Source organism: Calidris pugnax, unplaced genomic scaffold (genome assembly GCF_001431845.1).
Source record: "Calidris pugnax isolate Ruff unplaced genomic scaffold, ASM143184v1 scaffold174, whole genome shotgun sequence".
NCBI lineage: Eukaryota > Metazoa > Chordata > Aves > Charadriiformes > Scolopacidae > Calidris > Calidris pugnax.
In genome coordinates this window covers 349,601-374,378 of record NW_015090907.1, presented here as the reverse complement: position 1 = coordinate 374,378, position 24,778 = coordinate 349,601, and the positions used below count along the sequence as shown (strand labels likewise).

At 46.0% G+C, this 24,778-nt stretch overlaps 1 protein-coding gene across 1 annotated transcript in view; it reads right to left on the bottom strand.

Annotated features, from left to right (window-relative positions):
- The window catches only part of HIVEP3 (human immunodeficiency virus type I enhancer binding protein 3), a 291,528-nt gene that overhangs the window by 99,019 nt on the left and 167,731 nt on the right, over positions 1 to 24,778 (bottom strand). The window contains exon 5 of the mRNA XM_014949186.1: positions 5,678 to 5,772. The gene's annotated coding sequence lies outside the window, so the exon portion shown is untranslated. The remainder of the gene's footprint in view (positions 1 to 5,677; positions 5,773 to 24,778) is intronic.

Here is a 24,778-nt window from a genome sequence, read left to right as displayed (position 1 = left end):
GGGCTCTGAGCAATCTGAACTAGCTGAAGATACCACTGCTTGTGGCAGGGGGTTGGACTAGACAGCCAGTAAAGGTCCTTTCCATCCCAAACCGTTCTACCATCACAGTTCTCGAGGTATTTGGCCTGTCAAAGAAACTTGACTTCAGGACACAAACTCTGAGATCCTGCCACTCTAATGGACATACTGTTACTGTTGCTGACAGTCATTTGTATAGTCCCCTCAGGAAACTTGAGCCATTTCTGCTCCTTCAATTCTTTTGGTGATATCTCCTTACTCCACGCTCATCCCTAAATCATCAGTGTGCGCTGACCACAGGAGATGACGCATCTTAGTGTTGGGCAAGAGGCCAAAAGTTTTCTTTGTGAGCTGCTCACATGGGTGGCTGGGCAAGGGGAAGCCATGAAGTAGCTCAGCAGAGAAGACTTCTTGTTCTTAACGTTAAAACCAGTGGCCCTGTTTCACGTGCTGGGAGCTGGAACAGCAAGGAAGCCGTTCCCCCCAAGATGTTGAGATATTTTGTGACAGTGTGGGAGTCACCTTCTGCTCTCCAGATACTTCTGCAATGCCTACCGCCACCTCACCTGATATCTCCAGCTCTTGAACTTCTTTCCCTGCAGCTCTGAGCCCTTCCAACAAGTTTTAAATCTCCACCCTCTTTCCCAGAGGAACTATCTCTTTCCTCATTACTTCCCTTAGCTGTTATTTCTCATTTGATGTGACAAAGCCATCAACACTCCAAAGCACTGTGGGACATTGTCCACATACAGAATGTTTTGTATTAGCTACCAGACACCACCAGGAGAAAGAGTTTGTCCAGTGTTTAATGCAACACCCCAGCCTTAGGGGAAAAGCCAGAAACAGTAGAAAAAGTCCTCAGAAAACTCTTTGTGATCGTATAGACCTTCATGTACAATCAGTTACTCGTCTATGATGTTTCACCCCAGGGTAAAACTAGTAAAGCTTGTCTTCTTTCTATGAATCATCTTTAGAAAACAGCCCCAATTAAAAATATAAAACGTTGCTGCCACAATACCAGCTTGTGCGGGAATTTATTTTTAGAAGCAGCTTAAAATAGAGTGTGTGTTACCTTGTTAAAAAAACATAGTCTCTCTATTTTAGTAAAAGATGACCTAAGAGCAGTGATACACACTCCTGTGCGGAAAGGCACTTCACACCCTGCACCACGACTTCTGAGACACCATTATCCAAGAGAAAACACTGAGAAAAAAGAAGGGAAGTCCAAAATTGGTCTTAACGCCTCACTGTCAATGTAGCAAAATGCCAGGGCTTAATGAGAGGAGTCTAAGGGGATGAGACATGAAGATTTTGGAAATAACAATGTGTTTCCCACTAAAAAGTGAAAACAAAAAGCTGCATGTAACACTGGGGAAGGGATTTGGTTTCTGACAGTCAACCCTGGCTCTGAAACGGAGTCTGACGCAATGTGGACTCTTGATTTGAAACACCATTGCTGCTGCGAAACTAGGTCTCAATGCAAAGACTTGAGGATCTGGCACCTCCAGATCTGGCACCCTTCTGCATCAGTGAACAGAAAAGGAAAGGAAAAGAGCTCTTGGCAGCAGCATGCAGCCCTGAGGCATCACCCCCAGCACCGACACTGAAGGTGCCCTTTCCCTGAAACAGGCTCCAGCTGTTTCCTGACACAAGGACTTGAAAGGGCATCATATCCTCACTTGTCCACCAAAAGCCATAGAAGATGATAAAATCTCTGCCAAGAGAAAATATTTCCCCACAGGCCTCCCCATGTCCACTCTGTACCTCCTCATGCTCTTTGCCATTTTGTGAAAACACAAGAGAAAAATTAATCGATGCAGATACTATTGAATCCTTGGAAGATCAAACATGAAGGATATACCTCAAAACCACCAAAGGTTCATGGCATGGTGAAACCAAGTAAGAAAAGAAAAGCTGAATCAAAACAAAAGGGAAAACAGTAGTCACGTCAGATTTCATGGAATCACAGAATGGTACATGTTGGAGGAGACGTTAAAGACCATCCAGTCCTACCCCCTGCCCTGAGCAGGGACACGTCCCACCACACCAGGTTGCTCCAAGCCCCTTCCAATCTGGCCTTGAACCCCTCCAGGGATGGGGCAGCCACAGCTTCTCTGGGCAACCTGGGCCAGGCTCTCACCACCCTCACACCAAACAAGTTCTTCTCAATATCTCATCTCCATCTCCCCTCATTCAGTTTAAAACCAGTATACCTCATCCTATGGCTCCCCTCCCTGATCCAGAGTCCCTCCCCAGCTTTCCAGGAGCCCCTTGAGGGACTGGAAGGGGCTCTAAGGTCTCCCCGGAGCCTTCTCTTCTCCAGGCTGAACCCCCCCAACTCTCTCAGCCCCCCCTCCCAGCAGAGGGGCTCCAGCCCTCCCAGCATCTCCGGGGCCTCCTCTGGCCCCACTCCAACAGCTCCATGTCCTTCCTGTGCTGAGGAATCATTTGAAAGTGATGAGGAAGAGACTCTGCAGAGAAGCCTCTGCCAGTGCCTGTGGCTGCTGCTTGGGGCTCTGAGACATCAAACCTTCCCATTCAACTGACAAAGCCACAGAGTAATGGCCATAGCAACCACACAGAAATTGAGAAATTGTCAGAGGGAAAATCTGGTCTTTCAGACTCATAAAACTCAAAGCCATCTTAAATGTGATCGAGTCTTTCCAAGGAAGCTCATTTTTGAGTGGTGAATAAATATAAAATGAAAATAGAGGTATGATTCTGATGGAAAATTATCTCATTTGACAGATACTGTTCTGCAACCTTCGCTATACCCGGATACATATGGGCAAGCACATATGCAGTGCCATACAGTTTTGTTTTGTGAAAATCTGAACAGCTTTTCAGAAATGGAAAACAGTAAGAGAAAGAAGCAGAAAAAAAAGTGATGGAAAAAGTCAGTGGCATATGGAAGTGCGAAAAATATGGCTGTTGGTGACACACAGAAGTGGAAAATTACAGAAGGATTGTTCCAGAGGGAAAAAGCCACATGTGGAATGGGGCAAGGATGCTGCACAGACGGGGCTTTGGCCATGCCAGAAGATCAGGAGCAGAACTAGGCTGCTGCCAGAGGGGAGATTTGGTACAATTCTCAAAAAAAAAGAAGCCACAGGAAGAGATGTGTTTGAAGACATTAGCAGAAGCATAGCTGGGCGACCTGCAGATGGACAATGTGGGAAAGGTGACAGGAGATGGATTTACTGATAACAAAAGATGTAAGAGAAGATGGAGAACTAATGGCTGGCTCTAAATGCTGGATGTGATATAATTCTCTCTAAAAGCCCAACCAGCCAGAGATTTCTACATTGCACCATGTGAAAAGACTCAAAAATATTACTAAAACTCATAAAGCTTTTAAACAAAACTCCTTAGATGTGTTTTTATTTCACATACATAGAAGTCAGACGACTAAATTAATCCTAGTTAATCTGATTAGGATTATGGCAGTGGTAAAATTCATTTACTGGTATTGTAAGGTGTTTTTCCTCCTGTCTCCAAAAAGAACTCCCTTTGTGCACCTGCTTTTAACAACACCACATTAGACAGCACATCCAAGTATAATTCCATTATGGTCAGGAGAGATTTCATCCACTCAGTGAAATGCAATGAATAAATACAAAATCATTCACATTATGTACTCTCTACAGGGATATTTAAAGCTTTTTCTCCCCAAAGTAAATCAGTTTTATGTAGCTAAAGTCCTTGAAAATATCAAACTGCAAGTCTCTGTTCACAGAACTTCATTTCTTCTCAAATTTTACTAACTTTGGGAAAGACATACAGGTCACAGAGGAGAGGACAAGAGTCAGAATTTCTCATCCGTGCTCAGGCTATGAGCCTAACGTGATACTGGCCTCCTGTTCCTCAGTTTCCCCCATGTAGAAATTCTGGCCCTGTGACACAGGTGCTGGAAATCCTAATTCACCATCACATCTATGAAGTCTGAGATAGAAGGCAAGGAGAAATTATTTTTCCTGTTTAAGCTTAAATTTCCAGAAACAGCAGATGTCGCAGAGACGATGTTTGAAACACAGAGCCAAAGACATATACAAACACATAGACATTTAAGTTCAGATAACAACAAAACCCAGCTTTATACTCCTCCTGAGAGAGAAACAAGAAACTAATTCTTGTCTGAGCTCATTTGCAACAGATCACCTTTGGGGTTGGCTGTTGGCTGGTTTTGTTTTCATTTCTTATTTATTAAACACCGACAGTTACAGCGACATAAACAATGTCCACTATATATTTTTGGCAGCATCTGGCTCTGCCCCTTTGCATTATAAATATAAGCTTGGTTTATAAAGCTTAATTTATCAGCTCCCATGGCAATTTATAAATCCTGGAATACTACACCCTTTGCTGTCTCCACCAAAATGAACCTATGTGTGATAGTCCAGTGACACAGAAATGCAGAGGGCAAAAATCCCAGCAAAGGACATGGACCATCTACCTGAATACAGACCTGCCCATACCACCCCCAGCAGGTCCAACACATCCCCACCGTCTCCCACAATGGCCTCCTCCATTTGTAAGGCATGACCATGACCCAACAATGTGCCCTTGTGGCCAAGAAGGCCAATGGCATCCTGGGGGGCATCAGGAAGAGTGTGGTCAGCTGGTCGAGTGAGGTCATCCTGCCCCTCTGCTCTGCCCTGGGGAGGCCCCATCTGGAGCACTGAGTCTAGTTCTGGGCTGCCCAGTTCCAGAAGGAGACAACTGCTGGGGAGGATACAGCAGAGGGCTACAAAGATGATTAGGAGCCTGGAGATCTCTCTTACGAGGAGAGGCTGAGGGACTTGGGTCTTTTTAGTCTAGAAAAGAGGGGGCATCTGATCAATGCTTATAAAGGATTGTGTCAAGAGGATGGGGCCAGTCCTTTTTTCAGTGGTGCCCAGGAATAGGACAAGAGGAAATGGGCACAAACTTGAATATAAGAAGTTCCACCTAAACATGAGGGGAGCTTCTTTATTTTGAGGGTGTCAGAGCCCTGTAACAGGCTGCCCAGAGAGGTGGTGGAGTCTCCTTCCCTGGAGACATTCAAAACCTGCTTGGACACGTTCCTGAGCAACCTGCTCTGGGTGACCCTGCTTTGGCAGGGGGGTTGGACAAGATGATCTCCAGAGGTCCCTTCCAACCCCGTATGATTCTGTGATTCTATGAAACAGTGTTGTTTTTTCTTCCCTCTTGGTCTCAGCCCCAAACACTCTTCAAGTATTTGCAAAAGGGCATCTATGAGGTATTAACGGAAGGTGGGTTTTCCATTGAGAACGAAGGAAGAAAGAAAACTGTAACAAATACACGGGCAAAAGTTGACTTGCTGATTTTCCAAGAAAGCAAAGCTTCTACTCTTTCTAGCTCCTGGCTCTGAACATACGTAACTGGTCTTGTTCTGGCATTGGTGTGGTAAATAAACTTATTTCTCATTACAAAACTTTGAAGGAGCTGATGAAATCTCTGGCTTTGGGGTACAAATCTCAACATCCCAGGGAGCTGCATCACCTTTTGTGTCTTTTGAAAGGTGAATGCAGCACCTCAGGACACAGCCACAGCGCGCAGAGCCACAGGGAGGTATGTATGAAGTGGGTGTTCAAGAAGCCCTGGTTCTAGCACAATTCAGTATTTCTAGAATTGATGTGAATGAACATAGTATGCTTACTAAAATTGCTGCTGATACCAGGCTGGGATGGGCGGCAAGTACTTCGGAGGTCAGGACTAGGATTCAAAATGGTCTTGATAAATTGTAGAAATGGTCTGAAAAAAAAAAAAGAAGAAAAAAAAAAAAAAGAGACAATTCAGGAATGATGGGTGAACAGTGCTAAGACAGGAATAATCAATGACAAGGTCACAAGGGAAATAAATATCAACTCAGAAGGGGTTTTTTGGAAAAGGATCTCAGGATTACCATGGATCACAAACTGAACAGGAGCTAAACACCATCATGTTGCTGTAACAAAACCCAACATAGAATCACAGAATAGTTTGGGTAGGAAGGGACTGTTAAAGACCATCTAGTCGAACCCCCCTGCCATGGACGGGGACACCTCCCACTAGACAAGGTTGCCCAGAGCCCCGTCCAACCTGACTTTGAATGTTTCCAGGGATGGGGCATCTCCCACCTCTCTGAGAAACCTGGATTAGTGTTTCACCACCCTTATCATAAAAAAATTCTGCCTTATATCATCACACTGCCATACACAAAGGCAACTTTTCATTTATGCAGCACCACTAAAATCCTGATACGGGTCACTGCCTTTCAATAAAGTTGTAGAGAAAGCCCCAATGCAGACAGCAAGAGTGATCAGATGTTGAGAAAGCACAGACTGGAAAAACAGTGAAAAAATAACATTTGGACCAAAGAGTAAAGACTACAGGGAGGCATCATAATGGTCTTCAAACACATCAAGAGGGCCACAGCAGAAAGGAATAAACTATCTTCTTGGCTTCTCAAGAGTAGCACAAGATGTTACAGTCAAATTGAACCAAGGAACACAGGTTAGACACTGGGAAAAGTTTCCTAAGGGAAGAAAAGCACTGAGAAAGAAATTCAAAGCAGCGTGGGCTCTCCAACATTTGGATCAGAAAAGATAAGGCACTATCCCTCAGGAAGAGTTGTGGAGGAGCTGACTTCAGCTTGAAGTCTTAATTTTCTTTGTTTCAAAGGGTAGAAAAAAACAAACTTTGGAAGCAGCCTAATGACTGCCCATCTGAACCTACATAACCCAGCTGTTAATTAATTAACTACATTATGACAGTTGAGGCAATGACCCCATCCACCACAGGCAGCCCACCTTCTCCAACTGCTGTCTACCTATGCAGACCAGGGGGGGAAGAAGTATTATTATGCCAATATTGTGGAGAAGAAACAGAGAATTAAGAAGATCAAGTCGTGTGCCAATGTCACCTGGAGGACCTGCCACAATAAGAGAGCCCTGTCCAGTGGCATAATCTCAAAATGACCCTTCTACTTAGGGGAAATATTAAAGTATATTCAAAAGAGGTCTCTCTCCCAAATATCTGCAGATGCCCTGCTTGTGGCACTACATAACAGGATCTCAAAATAGTCTTATTTTTTAACAAATCTGCCTTCCCACATGGCACACAAAAGCATTTGCTTGCAGGTGAAAGACTGCAACATAAATGTTCAGTGCATTAATTTCTAATTAGGAGTAACCTGTGCAGAATAACAATGGGGCTGGAGGGCAGGAATTTGATGGCTGATGAGTGAAAGCAAATATTTTTAGCAATTTTCATTGAGTGCAAAAATAGATTAATAATAAGCTGCTCTCCCAGTCTGGCAGGTTGCTGTCAGCCGCAGCAGAAGCTGTAACGGGGTCCCTCACCGGGGCTGGCAAAGGCTCTCGCAACCTCCTTCCAGGGGCTGGGGGACAGGCTGGTCCCACCAAACCACTGAGCCACAAAGCCTTCCCTCTGCAGGCTTGGTGAACAGGCAGCCTCTGGTCCAGGCAGAGACCTTCCCTGAGACTTTCAGGAAACCCAAAGGGGCTCAATGCAGCCCCCCAGCATCACTGAGCCCATGATGTCACCTGGCTGAAGTCAAGGCAGGAAAACCCTATGCCAGAACAGGAATTACAGGTGCTTTTAACAGAAGCAAATTTTCATTTTAATAAGAAAGAAAAAAAATTTTAAAAAAATAACAAAGAGAACATTTTAGAAGCAGACAGTTATTGCAGCCAGCGCAACACTGCTCTGGCTTTAGCAGAGCATTACCGTCGCATCACTCCTCTACCGCTGAGGCTTCTCCAGGGCATCTCTAATCACAAAGAACAGCCAAAATGCCAATGGGAATAAATGCTGGCCTTGCCGCCTTGCTGATGCATAAACATCTAAACAGATTTCCTTTCACACTCTCTTTGACAAGCTGAAGCTCCAGCCTTTACCCCAATTTAGTCCGGGAGCATCCTATGAAATAGCAGGCAGACTTCTACTGATAAGCTACGTCCATCTCAACTGGAAGGCATCTGCCCCATCTGGGTTTTGAACAAAGAATATCAGATTAAAAGGAAAAAAAATAATAATAAAGCAGCAGTCCAGACACTTGAGATAAAGTCGCTGTTATCACCCTCTCTAACAAGGCTGCTGGATTTCTGTCTCCAGGCGGTAACTCTCTGAAAGCAGTTTGAACACAAGTTAAAAATTCATATCCCGGCCAAGCTGTCCTCGCGGAGCCAGCGGTGGGTCAGGGCTCCTGGGACCTTTCATGATGTGTCTCTGGGTGATGGTGTCACTGACAGATACACTGGGCAGCTCCCGGCTCTGGTCATCCCCTCGGCAGGTGCCTTCAGACCTCACTGCTTCTCCTTTCTTCTTGAATAAAAGCTTGCAAACATCATTTAGATGAAAAATCTCTATTTCTGGGTTGAAAACAACTTTGTAAATCACACAGCTCGTCTAGCATGGAGACATCTGGCAAGTCTCCTTTGCAATGACTCTGAGCAGGGCGATAACATACCATTTAGCTCTGCTTTCAGACCAAGCCGTGGGTTTCTGCAGAGCTGCTGGCAGGATTTCACCCTATTTCTCCCCACCAGCATCGCAGCCTGAGAAAACTTGTGGGACAAGATGCAACCAATTTAACAGGCAACTGAAAACATCCTGGGTCTTGATTCAGCAGCTGAGAACAGGTACCAGCAAAGCTGTGGTTCTCAGGAGGTATCACAGCACTGAGGAACGAAATTTCTCCAGTGGCTACTCACGCACTAGGAAAAAAAAAATAGAAAAAAACCCCACCATTTATGTGCTATTTCACCCTGCTGACAGGAAAGAGCTGGAGAGGGCCATTGCTTCTGAGCTTAATTACATCCGATGCTTCTAAGGGTGAGGGAAAAGAGTACTTCATGAGCCAAAACCAAAAAAGTTAATATATTACACTGCAGCAAGAATGCAGTATCTTCAAAGCTTTCCCTCCCCACACCCTCAAGTGTGAAATTAGAGATTTTTTTAATTTTTTTTTCCTCAGTAATGCTTTTTGCTCATTTCCTGCCTGGCCTCATACTCTTATAACAATGAATCAGGATTAATTAACATCAATGTCAAGATTAAGATCATTCCTAACCCAGACTTTCTTGTCATCTTCTAGGGAATTAAACCAAAGCCCATGCAATGATGGGCTGCCCACGCTGCCAGGCTGGGCTAACTCCCTTCACCCCTGGGGAGCTGGGGCTTTCAGGTGGAACCAGCCTCCACTTAGCACAAATCTCTTGCTTGGGCGAAACTCAGGCAATCTCCCAAAGATGGTTCTTTGTTTTCCGTGTACCTCTTCTAAACCCACCATCACTGTTCATTTCCACATTCCCAGCAAGAAGCCATGCAGAAGCCTGAAGCTGTGGTCCAAGGTGAGTGAGATGCGCTTTTAGCATGAGACACGGCAAACCACAAAAAAGTACAGAAAGGAAAAACAAGTCCAGCAGTCTGTGGTGCTCTGAAATCAATGATTAGTGGCTGAGAAGGAAATTTCTCTGGATTCTCCTCCAAATAGAAACCTCTGACCTTAACAGGCTCCATACTCTAATAAAGTCACCCACTATCAATTAAACTATGAACTTCCAGGTTGCTTTTTGTAAGATTGGGCAAGACCTTCTGGTCTTCTTTTCTCATCTTCTGGGCATTTGCTCAGCAGGCTATGGCAAGTTCAAACTAAGTGTTTCCACAAGAAGACAGTATGAAAAGGGTGGAATGCGACCCCATCAGTCACCTCCCAGTAGGGGACAGGACTTTTCTCCTCAGACCAGCAGCTCAAGCCTCTCCAGTCTGGCAGGGATCCATGAAACTCCAGCCCAGACGATGTAGTGGAGAGCTGCAGCATCACAAGCACAGCAACAACTTTACTTGAAGACCCTCAGGAGATGTGCAGCCTTCCCCCTTTCCTAAGTTCTATATACACATTATAAACACAATGTTCTCAGAACAAACCTGCTGTCAAGCATGACACAGTGTCTATGGCAGTTTCTACAGCTATTCATTCATCTTTCCCACAGCCATATTAAAAGTGTATCAAGAACAGAAAAATTACTCATGTGGCACATTTCTGGTGATACTTGGTTTTATTTCACTTCAGTATGGTATTTTAGAAGTTTTTCAAAGTGTTAAGAGGCATGACCTTTGCCTTTATAAATCATTAGGAGAAACAAAGAGAGTCACAGGTAAGGGAAGTGTTAGACACTTGAACTTTTTGACTTCTGCAGAGTAAAAGTTCTCTGCTGAGCTAAAGGAAGTGGAGCGAGGCTTGAACGGAGGTTGAACCAGCAGCTCTTGAGTTTAGGTTGTAATCAGTTACAGAAAAGAGTTTAAAAAAGAAAACAGAATCTCTTTGCAGAGCACTGGCCTGCATGTCTGAGCAGAAAGCATCATATAGGCAATTTAAGTAAAAACTAAGATGGCCAAACATATGTGCTAATGACTCATTAAGATAAAAATCTTTGCTTAATCTTCCCAGCAGCACAAAATGAAAAAAAATCACTATCCAGCCTCCAAAATATGAATATCTAGGCTCCTCCCAAGAGCGAGCACCCAGAAAGCTCACACCACCCATCCCACCCCATCAGCAGGAGGGGAGAGATCCCACCTCCAGCTGTTCCTTGCAACACTCCCCGCAGCCACACTGAGGTCCAAAGCAGAATCCAAAACCTTCTGGGGGCTTTGAGGCTTTAGCTGCTGGATAAAGCTACCCTAGGACACCAGGAGCTCCATTTGCCACAGTATGGCCAGCAGAGGCACGTATCCACATTGCATGTGCTGAAATGCCTCAGTATGTTCATCTCACTGGTCAAGCAGCTCCCAAATATTAGCAGTTTCTATGCTACTACTCACTTTCTTCAACCTTCTCATCTGAAGGATGGCACAAGGGTCTAACCTTGAACACAACATCCAAGAATAATTGTAATTTTCAAATTCCACTCATGTTACAGACCCAATTTGTACAAAGCGCAGCTGGGTGGTTTGGGTTTTTTTTTTGTCTTATGAGAGAGAAAAGAAAAAAAAAAAGTAGCAATTCTCTTCTGTGCACAGTTCTGCTGTACTTTTGCTGGATGACACACCGAAGAACCACAACTGCACAGCCCAAAGGAGACAAACGGCTGATGCAAACGGAAAACAATGCAGCAAAAGGAAGTCATTCTGTCAGGCAATTACTTTGTTCTTTCAGGGGCTTTTTGGGGTATCTTCTTTCCATAGAAAGTTTCCACTACAGTTATTTAAATGAAACTCGTGTGTATTTTTGTCCTCAAACCTATAAGGTTGTGTGGCTGGACCTCTGCTGAAAATCGGTAAAACAATAGATAACTGAGCATAGGTCCTGGTTCCTAGGTCAGAAACAGAGAAAGAACAAGGAATGCCCCAAAACAATTAGTGAGTCATATTCTTAAACTAAAACCTGGAAAGACCTCAAGACATGTTCCTGTGCAACCTGCTCTAGGTGGACCTGCGCTGGCAGGGGGTTGGGGTGATGATTGGCTTTTTGGGGTATCTTCTTTCCATAGAAAGTTTCCACTACAGTTATTTAAATGAAACTCGTGTGTATTTTTGTCCTCAAACCTATAAGGTTGTGTGGCTGGACCTCTGCTGAAAATCGGTAAAACAATAGATAACTGAGCATAGGTCCTGGTTCCTAGGTCAGAAACATAGAGAAAGAACAAGGAATGCCCCAAAACAATTAGTGAGTCATATTCTTAAACTAAAACCTGGAAAGACCTCAAGACATGTTCCTGTGCAACCTGCTCTAGGTGGACCTGCGCTGGCAGGGGGGTGGGGTGATGATTTCCAGAGTTTCCTTCCAATCCCATATCATTCTGTGATATCTGTGATATCTTTTAGCAAAGTCACTGGAGGCGTTTTAAGAGGAACAAAACTGTCTGCAAGCATGTGAAAAGTGAGAGTCCAAGTGTACCTGCAGGGGTACAGACACCTTCATGGAATGGGGCAAGACAGGGAACAGGGAAAGTTGAATGAACATTAGAAAATCCCTCCACCAAGAGTCACCCCATCACTTGAAACATCTCAAGGCTGGACAAACATCCTCACACTGTTGGGTTGGAAACACTCCTTTTCAGGATGAAGATTTTCAGTGTCACCATCTCTATTTGAGGCTCCAGCGTCTTCAGACTTGGGAGAAAACACCCCCATGCGAGAGGAGCTCAGCCTGGGTCGGAGCTTCAGACCCAAGCCGGATCCCCTGGGTGATTTTGGGATGTCTTTGCCGGTCCCCAGTGCTGCCAGCCTTCCCCCAGCCGTGCAGATGGCTGAATATTGAAGCAGTTTTTGTTTCCTGGCACCGTGCAGCAGTGCAGCAGCACGAAGGCAGCATATAAAGGACCATTTTCTGCAGAAGATTTACCGTTCACCTTTAAACCCTCTAAAGGGGTTAAATAACACGGCGAGCACGGGTTTCTTGTGGAAAAATGACTCACAGGAAGGATGGCAACAATGCACTGCTATAAAATATTAAACATAATAGGTCTCTCTGCCCAGGACTGAAAGAATAAAAAACAAGGTAAGTGGACCTGTGTTTTTCTCCCGGTTCTCAAAGTCACTAATGGCCCTCTGGGTCTGTGAGCAGATGTCAACAGCATACTGCAGGTACCACAATTTACTCGCGGCAAATTATTGCCTGGCATTTAATTAAAATTTTATTGTGGCGATTCCCATCAGCTCTCTCCCCAGCACCAAACGGAACAGACTGGAGAGAAAAGTGGATCTTTCAGAGCAAATGAGCCCAGTTCATCAATAAAATACTGTAGCTCTGAAAGGGGAAAAGAAAGCATGTGGTAAAAGGTTTGGTTATCTGACGTTCCTTTCCTGTGCAGGGCCCCATTGTGCTGTTCCCAGCACTGACGCCTGAGATCAACCAGCCTGAAGGTGGCTGTGGATTGTGTGTTTCTGTTTGGAATCATTAGGGATCACACAGCATCCCTTTAGGAGTGGAGGATGGAGGAAGGGACCTCAACAGTTCACTTGTCCCGCTTGAAAAGAAAGCACTTTTACTACAAAAGCTCTGTTTCATTTCCCACCTCACAAACCTTTTAGGAACAACCCCAACTTGGTGGAAGGATCTGTCTATCTAATGGAGCCTCCTCAATGATTTGTGGTTTTTTTGCCCCAAAATGATGAATGACTGTTCTTGCTCCCATTACAGCAGCTGTAGCTATCAGGGAGCTGGAGGGTCCTACTGCTGTCAGCGGATGAAGCAAAGGGACCAGCCCTGCTCAGCCCCAAACCACTGTTCCATGCACTCTACCCTGCCCAGATCTCACACAGTTTCAGCTGGGGGTTGGACAGAAGCACAAGATCACTTTTTCTCCTGTCCTGCATGTTTTTCTGGAGGCTTCTACAAAAGCCAGTAACTACAAGCACAAGCGTGGGAGATTTGGCAGCTCCGGGGCTTACACACAAGCTCCCACCTAGCCCAGACATTCTGGCAATCACCAGGTGTGCAGAGATTCCATAAATGCCATTGGCTGTAAAGGAAGAAGAAAATCCCATAGATGTCCCATCAGGTATCACCTTCCGGATCCCAAATCCATGAGCAAAACAACACAGCCAAGGAAGAAAACAAGTCACATCCATGAAAGCTGATTCTTGATAGTACCAGATTATCCTAAACCTCGGTGTCCTTCTACCAGTTGAGGCCACTCTTGACCCTTCAAAAGAAGGGGAAAAAGCAAAAAACCAAGACAAAACATCCACAGCTGTTTGTGCATTTAGAAAAACTGCTCTCCAGATACCTGAAGACATCTGCTGGAAGCCTTGAAGCACAAGACCCAAGGAAAACAGAGTTTTCAAGCCAAGCTGTGAGTGATACAGGATGCTAAGAAAAATAATGGCAACCCCTCTCTGTCCACAGACAGAGGAAAAAGAGGCCACACACCAGTTCCAGGGCCAGGATGGATTAACACCATCATCTGCCCTACGGCTCACAGTACTGGGGAAAACACAGCTCCCTTAAAACTAAGGGTCTCTAAAGACTTTCCTGTGCAACCTGCTCTAGGAGGACCTGCTTTGGCAGGGGGTTGGACTGGATGATCTCCAGAGGTCCCTTCCAACCCCATATCATTCTGTGATTCTGTGACTTGAAATACCCAGGGGAAGAGGAGATATTCGCTCCTCTCCAGAGTCTCAGGGGTTAAGATAGGCCCAGCTGAGCTGCCAGCCTCCCCCTCTAAAGGTATCTGCTGATGCTTTACCTCCCTGGGCAACTGCTCTGGGAAGTCAGGGAGACAGGGCTAGAATGATGGATGCAAAATTAAAAGCTCAATAAATAATTAATCACTGAGGTCATCAAATTGTACCAATCTGTCCATCTCGCTCTCCATTCTCCTGTTAATCAGAGGAGTCTCTGTTTCAATGGTGGGTGAAGTGGTCCTGGAAGAACCATAATTCCTGCCCACCGCTGCCATGAAGCTTGCACTGGGTGCCATATAAATCAATAGTAATAAATCATTTGCTGAATGCTGTAAAGACTTTAAGAGTGTTAAGCAAACAGAATGCCCCCAGAGATCCCAAAATAAAGTGAGGGGTGAGTTTGAGTGACTTATTAAGATAATTATTAAAATGCATAATCGCCAAACATCAAATATGTATAGCACAGAGAAAACCTCCTTTCCTCTTTCCGGTATCAGCCTCTCCACAAACACCAATGAAAAAGAGCGCTCTTAAGTACCACAAATAAAATTCAGGGCAGAGATGAGAGCCAGCAAACCCACCGTGACGCCTGGCCACCGTAACCCTTTCTCTCCCCCCATCCATGCGCCATCTCCCTCTGAGCTCTCCCTGCGATGGTCAACTCCCTCCAGCTGGGACCACGCAGCCAGTTTTTCCGATATGTGCAATTTCTAGTGTGTGATGGTGTTATCCTGAATATAAATAAGTGGTTAATGACAATGAGCGTGAATGCCCAGAAGGGAAGAAGTTTAGTGCATGGTTGTTGCATCCTCCAGAGATGGGCTGCTGAGCAAGATGAACTGATGGGATCCAGCACGTCGGGTCCTTGTGCTCCCACCTGCAGCAATGGCATCATCCAGTCTCTGCACTGGGTCAGATCAGCAGCTCAGCAAGGAATAACGACACCGCCAGCACGTGAAGCACAGAAAGAGGTGAAATATTAGGTTTATTTCTACATCTAAGGAGAAATTGGGGAAACTTAGCTGCTCAAACCATAGTTTAGTGAGAAGGGCTAATGGCTAATGTTTGCACAAAGTGCCAGTGCTTCATGGCCTCACGCAATCGCTCAGGATCTCTGTGCTTTGTGCTGCACCTACAAAAAGAGTTTTAAAAGTTCTCTGGAAGTTTCTTCCCAATTTGTAAACTGTGTTGTCACCGTACCCATGCATAAATGTCATTTTATCTGTGAGAAATGCCATGCCTTTTGGTTAAGTACAGCCTGTGCGCATCACTCCGTTGCTGTCCAATGAGTTATGGTAGGAGGACACTGCCCAGCGCAGCAGATGAAGGTCCTCACCACTGTTTCTAGGCATGGGATGACAACAGCCTTTGGACCATGGGCTGTGTGGCATGGGACGTGCACACTCATCTGCATGCTGTCCTCTGCCTACAGTTACACACTGGATGCGTTTCTCCCCAAATCCTGCCTGCACGTCAGGTGTGCTTCACGCCGTGTAGAAACTCCTGTGGAGCAGGCTCCTGGCTTCTCCATCAGTGGTGGGTCCAGTGACACATGGGAGATGCTCCCACACCCAGGCACCATCGCATGTTGGCACCCCAAATCCAGCCTCAGCCATACAGTGAAGTCGGCTTTTTGTGGCTACAGTAGAGCAGGACACTCATCAAAGTATCTAAGAAAACCCCTCTCACAACAAATGACCTGCATTTCCAGCTTCTCATATGTCTCTAAAACAGGGCCAAGAACATCACCACTCTGCAGGCAGATACCAACTACTGTCAAACTTTTTCCCCCTCTTCCAAAGAAAATCTGACTAATTTTATCTTTTTTTTTTTTTTTTTTTCCTGAAAAGCCATCATACAACACAGCCCCGGAGTCCAAACACTAAACTGCCCCTTTTCCAGCACTCTGGGTGCTCTTCTCTGCCATTCCACTTCAGCTGTTTCTCAACTCCATTAGAAACACAGCCAGTAAAATTCTCCTGAAAACACTGTTCCCAATTAAAGTGAGCCCTTATGAAACCAGTATCACAGTTACTTGCTTAATATATTTCTCCCTAGAAGAACTTACAGCGTTTCCTTGATGAACCCCCAAGCATAACAGTTTCCACAGCGATTACAGAAAAAACAGCCGTGCCAGAAATAACACTCTTAAATGGAAAACATCCCCTGCACTCGCTCTCACACACGCACACACCCATCGAGAGCAAACGGGCACCGGGGACAACTCCTCACAGGGACAGCCCAAACACCGACTCACCACCCCAGGGCAAATGCAAACAGAGATGGAAATTGGGTCAAAATACCACTTTTTAAGTAGGTATCTTGGTCATGGGCAGGTACCTTCTACACACAAGCATGCAAAAGCATACCCTCGAGTAGAGATATAACCCATGACCATATTCCAAAAGCAGTTTCCCAAATGCAATATTCAAAATATTTTACCTAGCAAGATGGGACAAAATGACCACTCCAGAGGGTCTGTCCTGCCTTGTGAAAGGCAGTTTTGGTTCTGACACTGCCCTCATGCTAAAGCAGGACAGTATTGGAGCTTCCCTAAACCACCCTTCCTCAGCACTCATGTTCATTGAGTTCTTTGAGGTCTAAGTCATGCAAAGCTGCAGTTTCCATTTGTGTGAAACTGCCTGTATGTTTTCAGGCGCTGCCGTGCTCCCCATCCCCTCTCCAGGCACCCTGTCTCCACCGCTGCTGCCACCGGCCGGACACCTCCCACTTTCCTCCTTTACTCACTAAAGTAGAGAGAGGGCTTTCAGCAAACACCTTTCCAAACTATTTTCTGCAACAAGTACCCTCAGCACCTTCAAACTCTTTACTGGGCTTATGGCTCTCAAGAAAAGGGCAGAATTAATGGTTTTTATTAATATTTTAACCTAAACTTTTTGCTCACCACCCAGGCACCAGTTCCTGCCCTCTCCCCACGCCCTTCACAAGCACCTTCTCTTTTTTAGCTCTCTGTCCCTTCAGAGTCCTCACCACCTAGGAGCCTTTTTTTCCCCGTGGGTGGGACTAAACACACTTATTCATGTGAAAAAGGATCATGTTTATCACCTTGATTTGCATTACAACTTATTAAAGTCTATGACCAACCTACCGTCCACTTGGGAAGATAATTGCTCTAATTCAAGATGGCAAAAATGAATTCAAAAAGAAAAAGCAAACCCCAAACAACAACATCCAGCTGAGATTTTTTTGTGATAGGTTTTGTGCTCGGCACGACTGCACAAGCAGAAGCTTCCCAGGACAGGCAGACACATCCCTGACTGCCAGCGGTGACTTAGCTCCCATTTGGGAAATGGGATTTGAGGATTTCTGTTTCTATTCACACACTTCATTTCTGCCTTTACACGTGTTTACTTAAAAAAAAAATTAACTGCTGCTTTTACATTCTGGTATACTGTGTCTTATCTTCTGAATAATTCTGAATTCTGATTAATGCAAATATGAAGGCAAAGTATTTTCTAAGTTTGCAGCAAATCCCCACAGGTGGGTGACAGATCAAAACACGAAGGCAGCAGACCATGTCTACGGCAATGAATTACAGGCAGAATGAAAAATCAGCTCTATTCCATGGAGACTATAAGGCAACCAACACCTCATCTGGGACTTTCCCTTAACTTCTTTAAAGACCTAAAACCTGCATAATAAAACCAACACTGCAGGCTTTTTCTTTAGCAACAAAACAGGCCAGCGCTGCCTTAGGGTTATGAAAAAATTCTTCAGTTTGGCAGCAATGGTTTTAGCCTTCCTCGCTTTACTGTTTCTGAATGCAAATGGCACCATTCAAAGCAGGTTTGCAAAAGCAGCAAGGGTTCGGTTTTAATAAACGCTCCTTGAATTAAAAAGGATTACCTTAGTAATGATACAAACCACGGCAGTAAACTCATTAGACAGTGAGTCATTACCGTCGGATGCTCTCAGATGTGAAGATCCAGCCCGTGCTGCTGGCAGATATATGGCACAAGGAAGATCTCGGGTGATTTTTGGTTCTCTTTTACCCTTTTCAGCAGTTTTTTGAGTGGCTGCTGGGCCACTGGTGCTAAAAAGCAGCAGCTTCCCCAGCCTAGAGTGAACGATAACTGTGACTCTTTACGATAATATGTTTTCATAGTTATTTGTAGTCATTCACTGTAGCATGAAGCACTTAGAATATTGTTTAAAATAGTATCAATTTACTTTTATTTAGCATTTTTTACACTGGTGGAAAAAACTCTGTGGTGTTTTACAAACTGCTGCGGAGGGAGTGTGGCAATGCCCCTGGGAGGGAGGGAGAATATTTTTAACCCCATTTTACAGAAGTGGGAACTGAGGCACGCACTTTTCCATAGAAGGATATTGGCCAGAAACACTTCTGAATTCTTGCAGGATAACTTCCAGCAGAGATCCTCACTTCCAGAAGAAACCTACACTTATTCCAAACTACAGTGGTCACACTGTTGTGTCCCAGCCAATTTTCTCACGTAAACAGAGTGGTGAAACAGTGGGGAAGAGTGGTTTCTCTTCAGGTTTTGTTAATTTTAGCCTGAGAAAGTCATGAAGGAAATACCTGAGCACTACAGGCAGGTTTGTGGGAGGTAATTAAACACCCAGCTCAACTTCCCTTCCAACTCAGAAAAGCTTCAAATTCTTCAGTAGGTATCTACAACTCTATTTTTGCACTTGATTCTAGCCTGACCTTTCATTGCACTGTTTTGTTCCGAAGTCAAAAACTCCACATCTTAAAAAGAAGGTTTGGTTTGTTTTTTTTTTTTTTAATGTGACCAAAACTTTCTTCTTTAAAACATGCAAAGACCCAACACATTTTTGGTGGGTTCAAATAGACACAAAAATGCTTTGTGCTGCCCACACCAGCCTTGACATCCCCCCAGTGCTCATCCCCCTGCAGGATACATCCCCTCAAGGGACAGGCTCTACCTCTCTGTTCCTCACCATGCCCAGCCAGCTCCTTACCCTCAGCTTGTTCCTCTGCAGCTGAGACCTCCCTGGGAGGCACCACAGCCCCATCAGGTTTTTATCAGATTTCCACCCTTGTGGCAATAGAGTGGCAACTGCAAATCACCAGCCCGTTACCCACTCCCAGCTGACCCAGCCCAGCAGCTGCTCTCCTTTTACAGGTGGCAGGTGCCACCCCAGTGCTTTCTGAAACCTGTGAACTTCGTGAAACTTTTTTATTTTTAATTTATATTCCGCTCATTTTAGCCCCATCTTCAGTTTTTCTATAGCTTTATGTTAGTAAATCTCCCCAGAAAGGAACAAACTCAAAAAAACCTGAATAAATGGCGGGAGGGAACACAGGAAACCCGTGGGCAGTTATTTAAAGAGTCAGTGATGCCTCATGGAAAACTCTAAACACATTCCCGTTAGTGACAAACCCATTGCTTTTGTCCCTGGTCACTCACTACATCCCTTGGGGTCCTCACTGCCTCACCCCGACCAGCAGGGAATGGGGACAACCTCTCTATTCCACACATGTTGTGAGCATCTCCCGGTAGCTTGGGGCAGGAGGAATCAGTGTGTTCCTCCTCGACCCCTTGAAAGCTCCTAGAAGCTCTCCAGGTTTTACAACCTGTTTTGTGAACCCTGTACCCACCACCTGAATAACAACCACTCATTCACCTTCCCCAGATGACATGGCTGGAAATGGCATGGCTTCACTTCCAGCCATGACACAGACCTCTAACACACTCAACCCACAACTTAGCTTATTGTATTACTTTTTAGGAGCATATCTTCAGTCACACACTTATCCAGTTAGGCTTTTACCCCTAGACCATACCCTACCCTGAGTCAGGAATGCAACCAGCTCACACCCTTGAGACCCTTCTCTACTGCTGGCTCATGGTTCATGATGACATTGGTGATATATGGGGCTATCAATAGAATAATCATACACCTGAAGATCAAGAAGGCCCATCCATGTGTACCTGAGACTTAAGTCTCTTAGTAATTCTTATGGAAAGTGCCAGTAGGTGGTTATAGAATGAACTGTTGTGTCTGTGTCTTTTGAGTCCATAGAATCATAGAATGGTTTGAGTTGGAAGGGACATTAAAAACCATCCAGTTCCACCTCCCTGCCTTGGGCAGGGACATCTCCCACCAGACCAGGTCATTCAAAGCCCCATCCAACCTGGCCTTGAACACCTCCAGGGATGGGGAGTTCTGCAAAGCAGAAGAAACCACCTCAGCAATGCAGAAGCTGGATTTCAATCTGGATGTAGGATCGCAGCAGCAAAGACTTCAGGGAACTGCTACACTTCAAACCAGGTTTGCTGGGAAAAGGGCCAGACTCAATTTTACTGGATTCTCCTGAGGTTTTCCCTCCAAGTTACACCACCAAATGAGGGCTCAGCAAACGTCTCCAGGTCTCAATGCATCCGAGAGCAACATTAGTGAAGAAACACAAATCCTGTGTCTGAATTCAGCTGGATCCAGCCAACTTTTGACATACCTTGCCTTCCTGCCTAAAATCTGTAGGTCTCATGAAGAAGCAGAGCAAAATAGCCGAAACCCCAAAGCCTCCCAAGGCTGGAAAGCCAGAATCATGGTTTAACGAGCAGGTGACCCTGCGAAGTCTAAGGAAGGAACAAGGGAAGGTCTGGATGAGTGGAGAAGACAACTTAGAATCTGGAGAGTGAGCAGTTGTTGAAAATCAAAACATCATTCGCACAAAAAAGGTTTTTACATATCAGTGTATAATGAGGGTTCCCTCAATGCTGAAGATGCTCTGCTCTGAGTTTGCACCAGTGGCTGCTCCCTGCTCGGTCCTACGAGCACCTTGTGCCCATGCGAGATGGTACACGGGATTTAAGGCAAGGAGGAACAAGTCGTCCTTGCTTCCAGCGAGGCAGGAAAAGTTGATCTCACTCATTTTTCCCTCTTCGTTAGCCCTGCTTACAAGTTGCTGAGCAGTTTCCAGAAAGAAAGTGCCCCTAAACCAAAATTTCCATACAACTGAATAAAAAAAAAAAAAAAAAAAAAAAAGACATCTCTGCAGGGCTGGTTTCCTCTCCTTGCCCTGCTCCTCACACAGCCCCTGGTCTCCATCTCAAAAAGCCCAGAAAAGCGGGAAGTAACCGAAAGCCCATGCTCTGTGAGCCAGCCACAGCCTGGGCTTCCTCAGGAGGAGGGGTTGCGCTTGGGTCAGGGCTTTGCAAAGAAAATGAGGCAACATAGAGGATAAGGAAGATTTATTGCACATTTACTTTCACCAAATGTTTTTTGAATGACTGAATAATCCCCCACTCCCTTTAACACAGGCCCTCCCTGACACACAATGCGTCTTTTGATGCTCATTAAAAGGATCACCTTATGCAGGCGTGTAATTAGAGCCGGGCGGGATAAAAATCTCCATTCTGATTACTGCACCAATTACAGAGACCGAGATCCCGGCTGGCTGTGCAAAGCCAGCCCGGGAAAGCCCATTTTCTTGAATTCCAGTCGTGGCACAGCGGGAACACTAATCACAATTGTCCTCCTGCAAGGTGGTCTCGGCAGAGCCCAGGAGAGGGAGCACCAGTGAGAAATCGGTTGGGATTAACGAGCGAAAGGTGGGAAGAATTCAGCAAGTGGAACACAGGCAGAACGGAAAACAGAATAAATATTTCCCTGCGTCCCAACCGGCCCTACTGACTGCAGATCCCAGCAGAGCTATAAAGACCCACTAACAAGCAGCCCCTTTAAAAGTCAGAGACAATGGTGTTAAATGTATATTTTAAATAAATTGCTTTTCTTTCCTGAGGTGGTGGAGGTTGGTTTTTTGTTTTTTTTTTTCCTCCTAAGTTTGATCCCCTCCTGCCAAGAAATCAAATGCTTTAAAGCCTTTTAGAAGCGGCGGGTCTGCTGAAACACTTTTTGCATTCAACATGTGGAGCTAGATGTGGCCAGAAGCGATGACAGGGGAGCTCCTCCGAGCAGAGGGGCAGCAGGAACCACGGCAGCGAGGGGGGAAGGAAGAAGCCGGGGGGGGGAAAGCCAGCTTTCCTCATGCAGAAGGAGCTGCCCGACGTGGCCATGGGACTCTGCCAGTGACGTAGGGCACGGGAGTTCCCAGGAGCCCCTCGGTAATGACCTGCCACCCAATCAACAGGACGGCAGCAGTGATTTCCCCAGCTGGGATACGCTTCCCTGCTCTCTCTCATTACCACTAAACCACCCGTGTCCGCGATGCCTTATCCCCGCAGCTCAGGAAAAGTTTCTCAACAGCACTTTTGTTGTGAACTTCAGAACAAACATTATTTTCGAGCCCGTTTCTCCAGGGACTCACCCCACCGGATCCCCTCCGTAGTCCCCCACATCCGATCACGCTGCAAACTACGCAAGCCAAACACTGAGCTATTCTATTGACAGCCGCTGTATATTTTTCAAGAGCAAACTCCAAACATTTCTGAGTTTGTTCGCCCCCCTCCCCGGTCTGCTCTCTCCTCCGCCCCGGCTGCACGAACGTGCTTTTGCTCAGACGGGAAAACCAAATGAGAGGAGCCTGAGGTTCTGGCTCTGCTTTTTCTGCCACACCTGGACCTGGGCAGGGGGGAAAGAAACCCTGTGAGGGTCCCTTGTTAAGGTGCTAAAAGCGCGGTAGAGAAGGACATACACACGTTTCTGAAATGGATGATGTCCAACACGGAAAAATTAGAAATGCCCGTGGTGGATTAGGGTGAAAATGGTCACTCACAGTGAGTAAATCCCCTTGCTTTATGCTGCAGGAGCTTCCCCAGGAGAGCAGAGGGCTCCTCGAAGGCACTTCTGAGGGGTTGCACTGCACTTCTGTGGGAGCTGAATGTGCTCCAGAGGACACAACGCCCAGACCTGCTGCAAGCAGTCTGGTGGTAACACATTCATTAATTAATCAACTAGTAACTTCTGGAAGTTTTTTCTCCGATGCCCAGTTTACACCAGTCCTCTACAGATTTTGCTTTTCCTTTGCCTAACAAGGACTGCAGTGAATCCTTCACCAGCCCGAGACCCATGATGGCCAGCCTTGGAGGCAGGCAGTTTTTCTCCTCAAAACAAGTCAGGACAGCACACATCAACCCCCACCACGTCCTGCACCAGTATCTCTGCATCCTCCACTGACGGGTGCTTCTCCAGGGATGGAAGAAATCATATTTCCAGGACCCCTTTGGTTAGACCTGTCTGCTAAGCAGAGGAAGGCAGGAAGGAGATGGGGACAACTCATCGAATGGGCTTTGGGGCTTCTTGACACCCGCGAGCCAAGTGAGAACCACAACATCCCACGCCGCACAAATCCCACCTGTTCTTGCTGAGGAAACACACTCGGGCAGCAACGTGAACATTTGCCTACAAGAATCAGATTGAAAAGTTCCCGAAGCACTAAGATTGTGAGAAAAACACGGCAGTCCCCAACAAATGGCTTCCTAGGGGATTGCTGAAGCCCAATAAAATAAGAGAATAAAATAAGAGAGATAGGAGTTATGACAAAGGGACTGTCAGGACATCCAGACACTGAAGGTTAAAGCTGTCTCTGCAGACTGACACGAATAATCTTTCAACACCAGGGAAGCTAAAAGCCTGTGAGCTACAGGTTATCCTCCAGCAGCAGAGCAGGGTTTGGATTGTATTGCTCACACCACAAATCACCGTGTCAGCTGCCCCAGCCATTTCCACTCACCAGAGTGGAACTGGGTAAAAGTGCCAGGCGCTTTCATGATGGTCAGCCAATTAGCTAAAAAACAAGGGGGGGGGGGGGGGGGGGGGAAAAAGGGTGGAAAAAAATAAAAAAAAAAGGGGGGGGGGGGGGGGAGAGGGGAAATAAAATAATGCATGGTGCCTTTTTCCGGAATAACAATCCACACATTTGCATAGCGCAGCTCAGCGCGTGTCTGCATTTCTGATCACACCTCTGGGTGCATCAAAAGCGTTATTAATTTCCATCGAGGAGGATTAAGAAGCTTAAATCGTTAGCACTCATTTACTCAGACTTAATGCATTTTTAAAGCTGCCTCATTTTATGCTGATGTGCAGGTGCTCATCAGCAGCGAGAAACACTTAGAAAGGGATAAAACAGCCAAAAGGTCAGCCCCAGGTACGGGCCCTCCTTCTCTGCAGGCAGCAGGTTCACCCTCCTCACCTGCCAGCGGGAGCCCAGCAGATATTTTGGATTCTGGGCTGGGAGAACCAGCTCTCCAGGAGCTCCCGCGGGGATTTTGCTCGCACGGCTTCTCACTTGCATCACGTGTCGCCCAAGAAAAACCCCTCCGCTCCTCACTTGCTTTCCTGTACCAGTGATAAGGAGGAAATCCGTCCCAGACAGACAAACAGACAGCTCACCCCTGCCACATGGTGCAGCCAGCAAAAGTCCACAGCTCGCAGGAATCTTAATTAGAGATGGCTGCCAATTAAGAGCGGAGGTGCAGGGGATGCCTGGGCCGGTGCAGGCACCCGAGCTGTCTGGCGGCAGATCAAGAGAAACAACCCCTCGGTGTTTACAGTGTACAGTAGCAGCCCGACATCCCGTAACTCCCGGCTACTCATTGCAGTGACCTCATCAGCGAGCCATGCCCCTGATTTACAAGTGCTTTTAATTACGCCTCATCGCCTGCCCTTCCCTCTCCCAGCGACTGACCACGGCTGATACAAGAGAGAGAGAAAA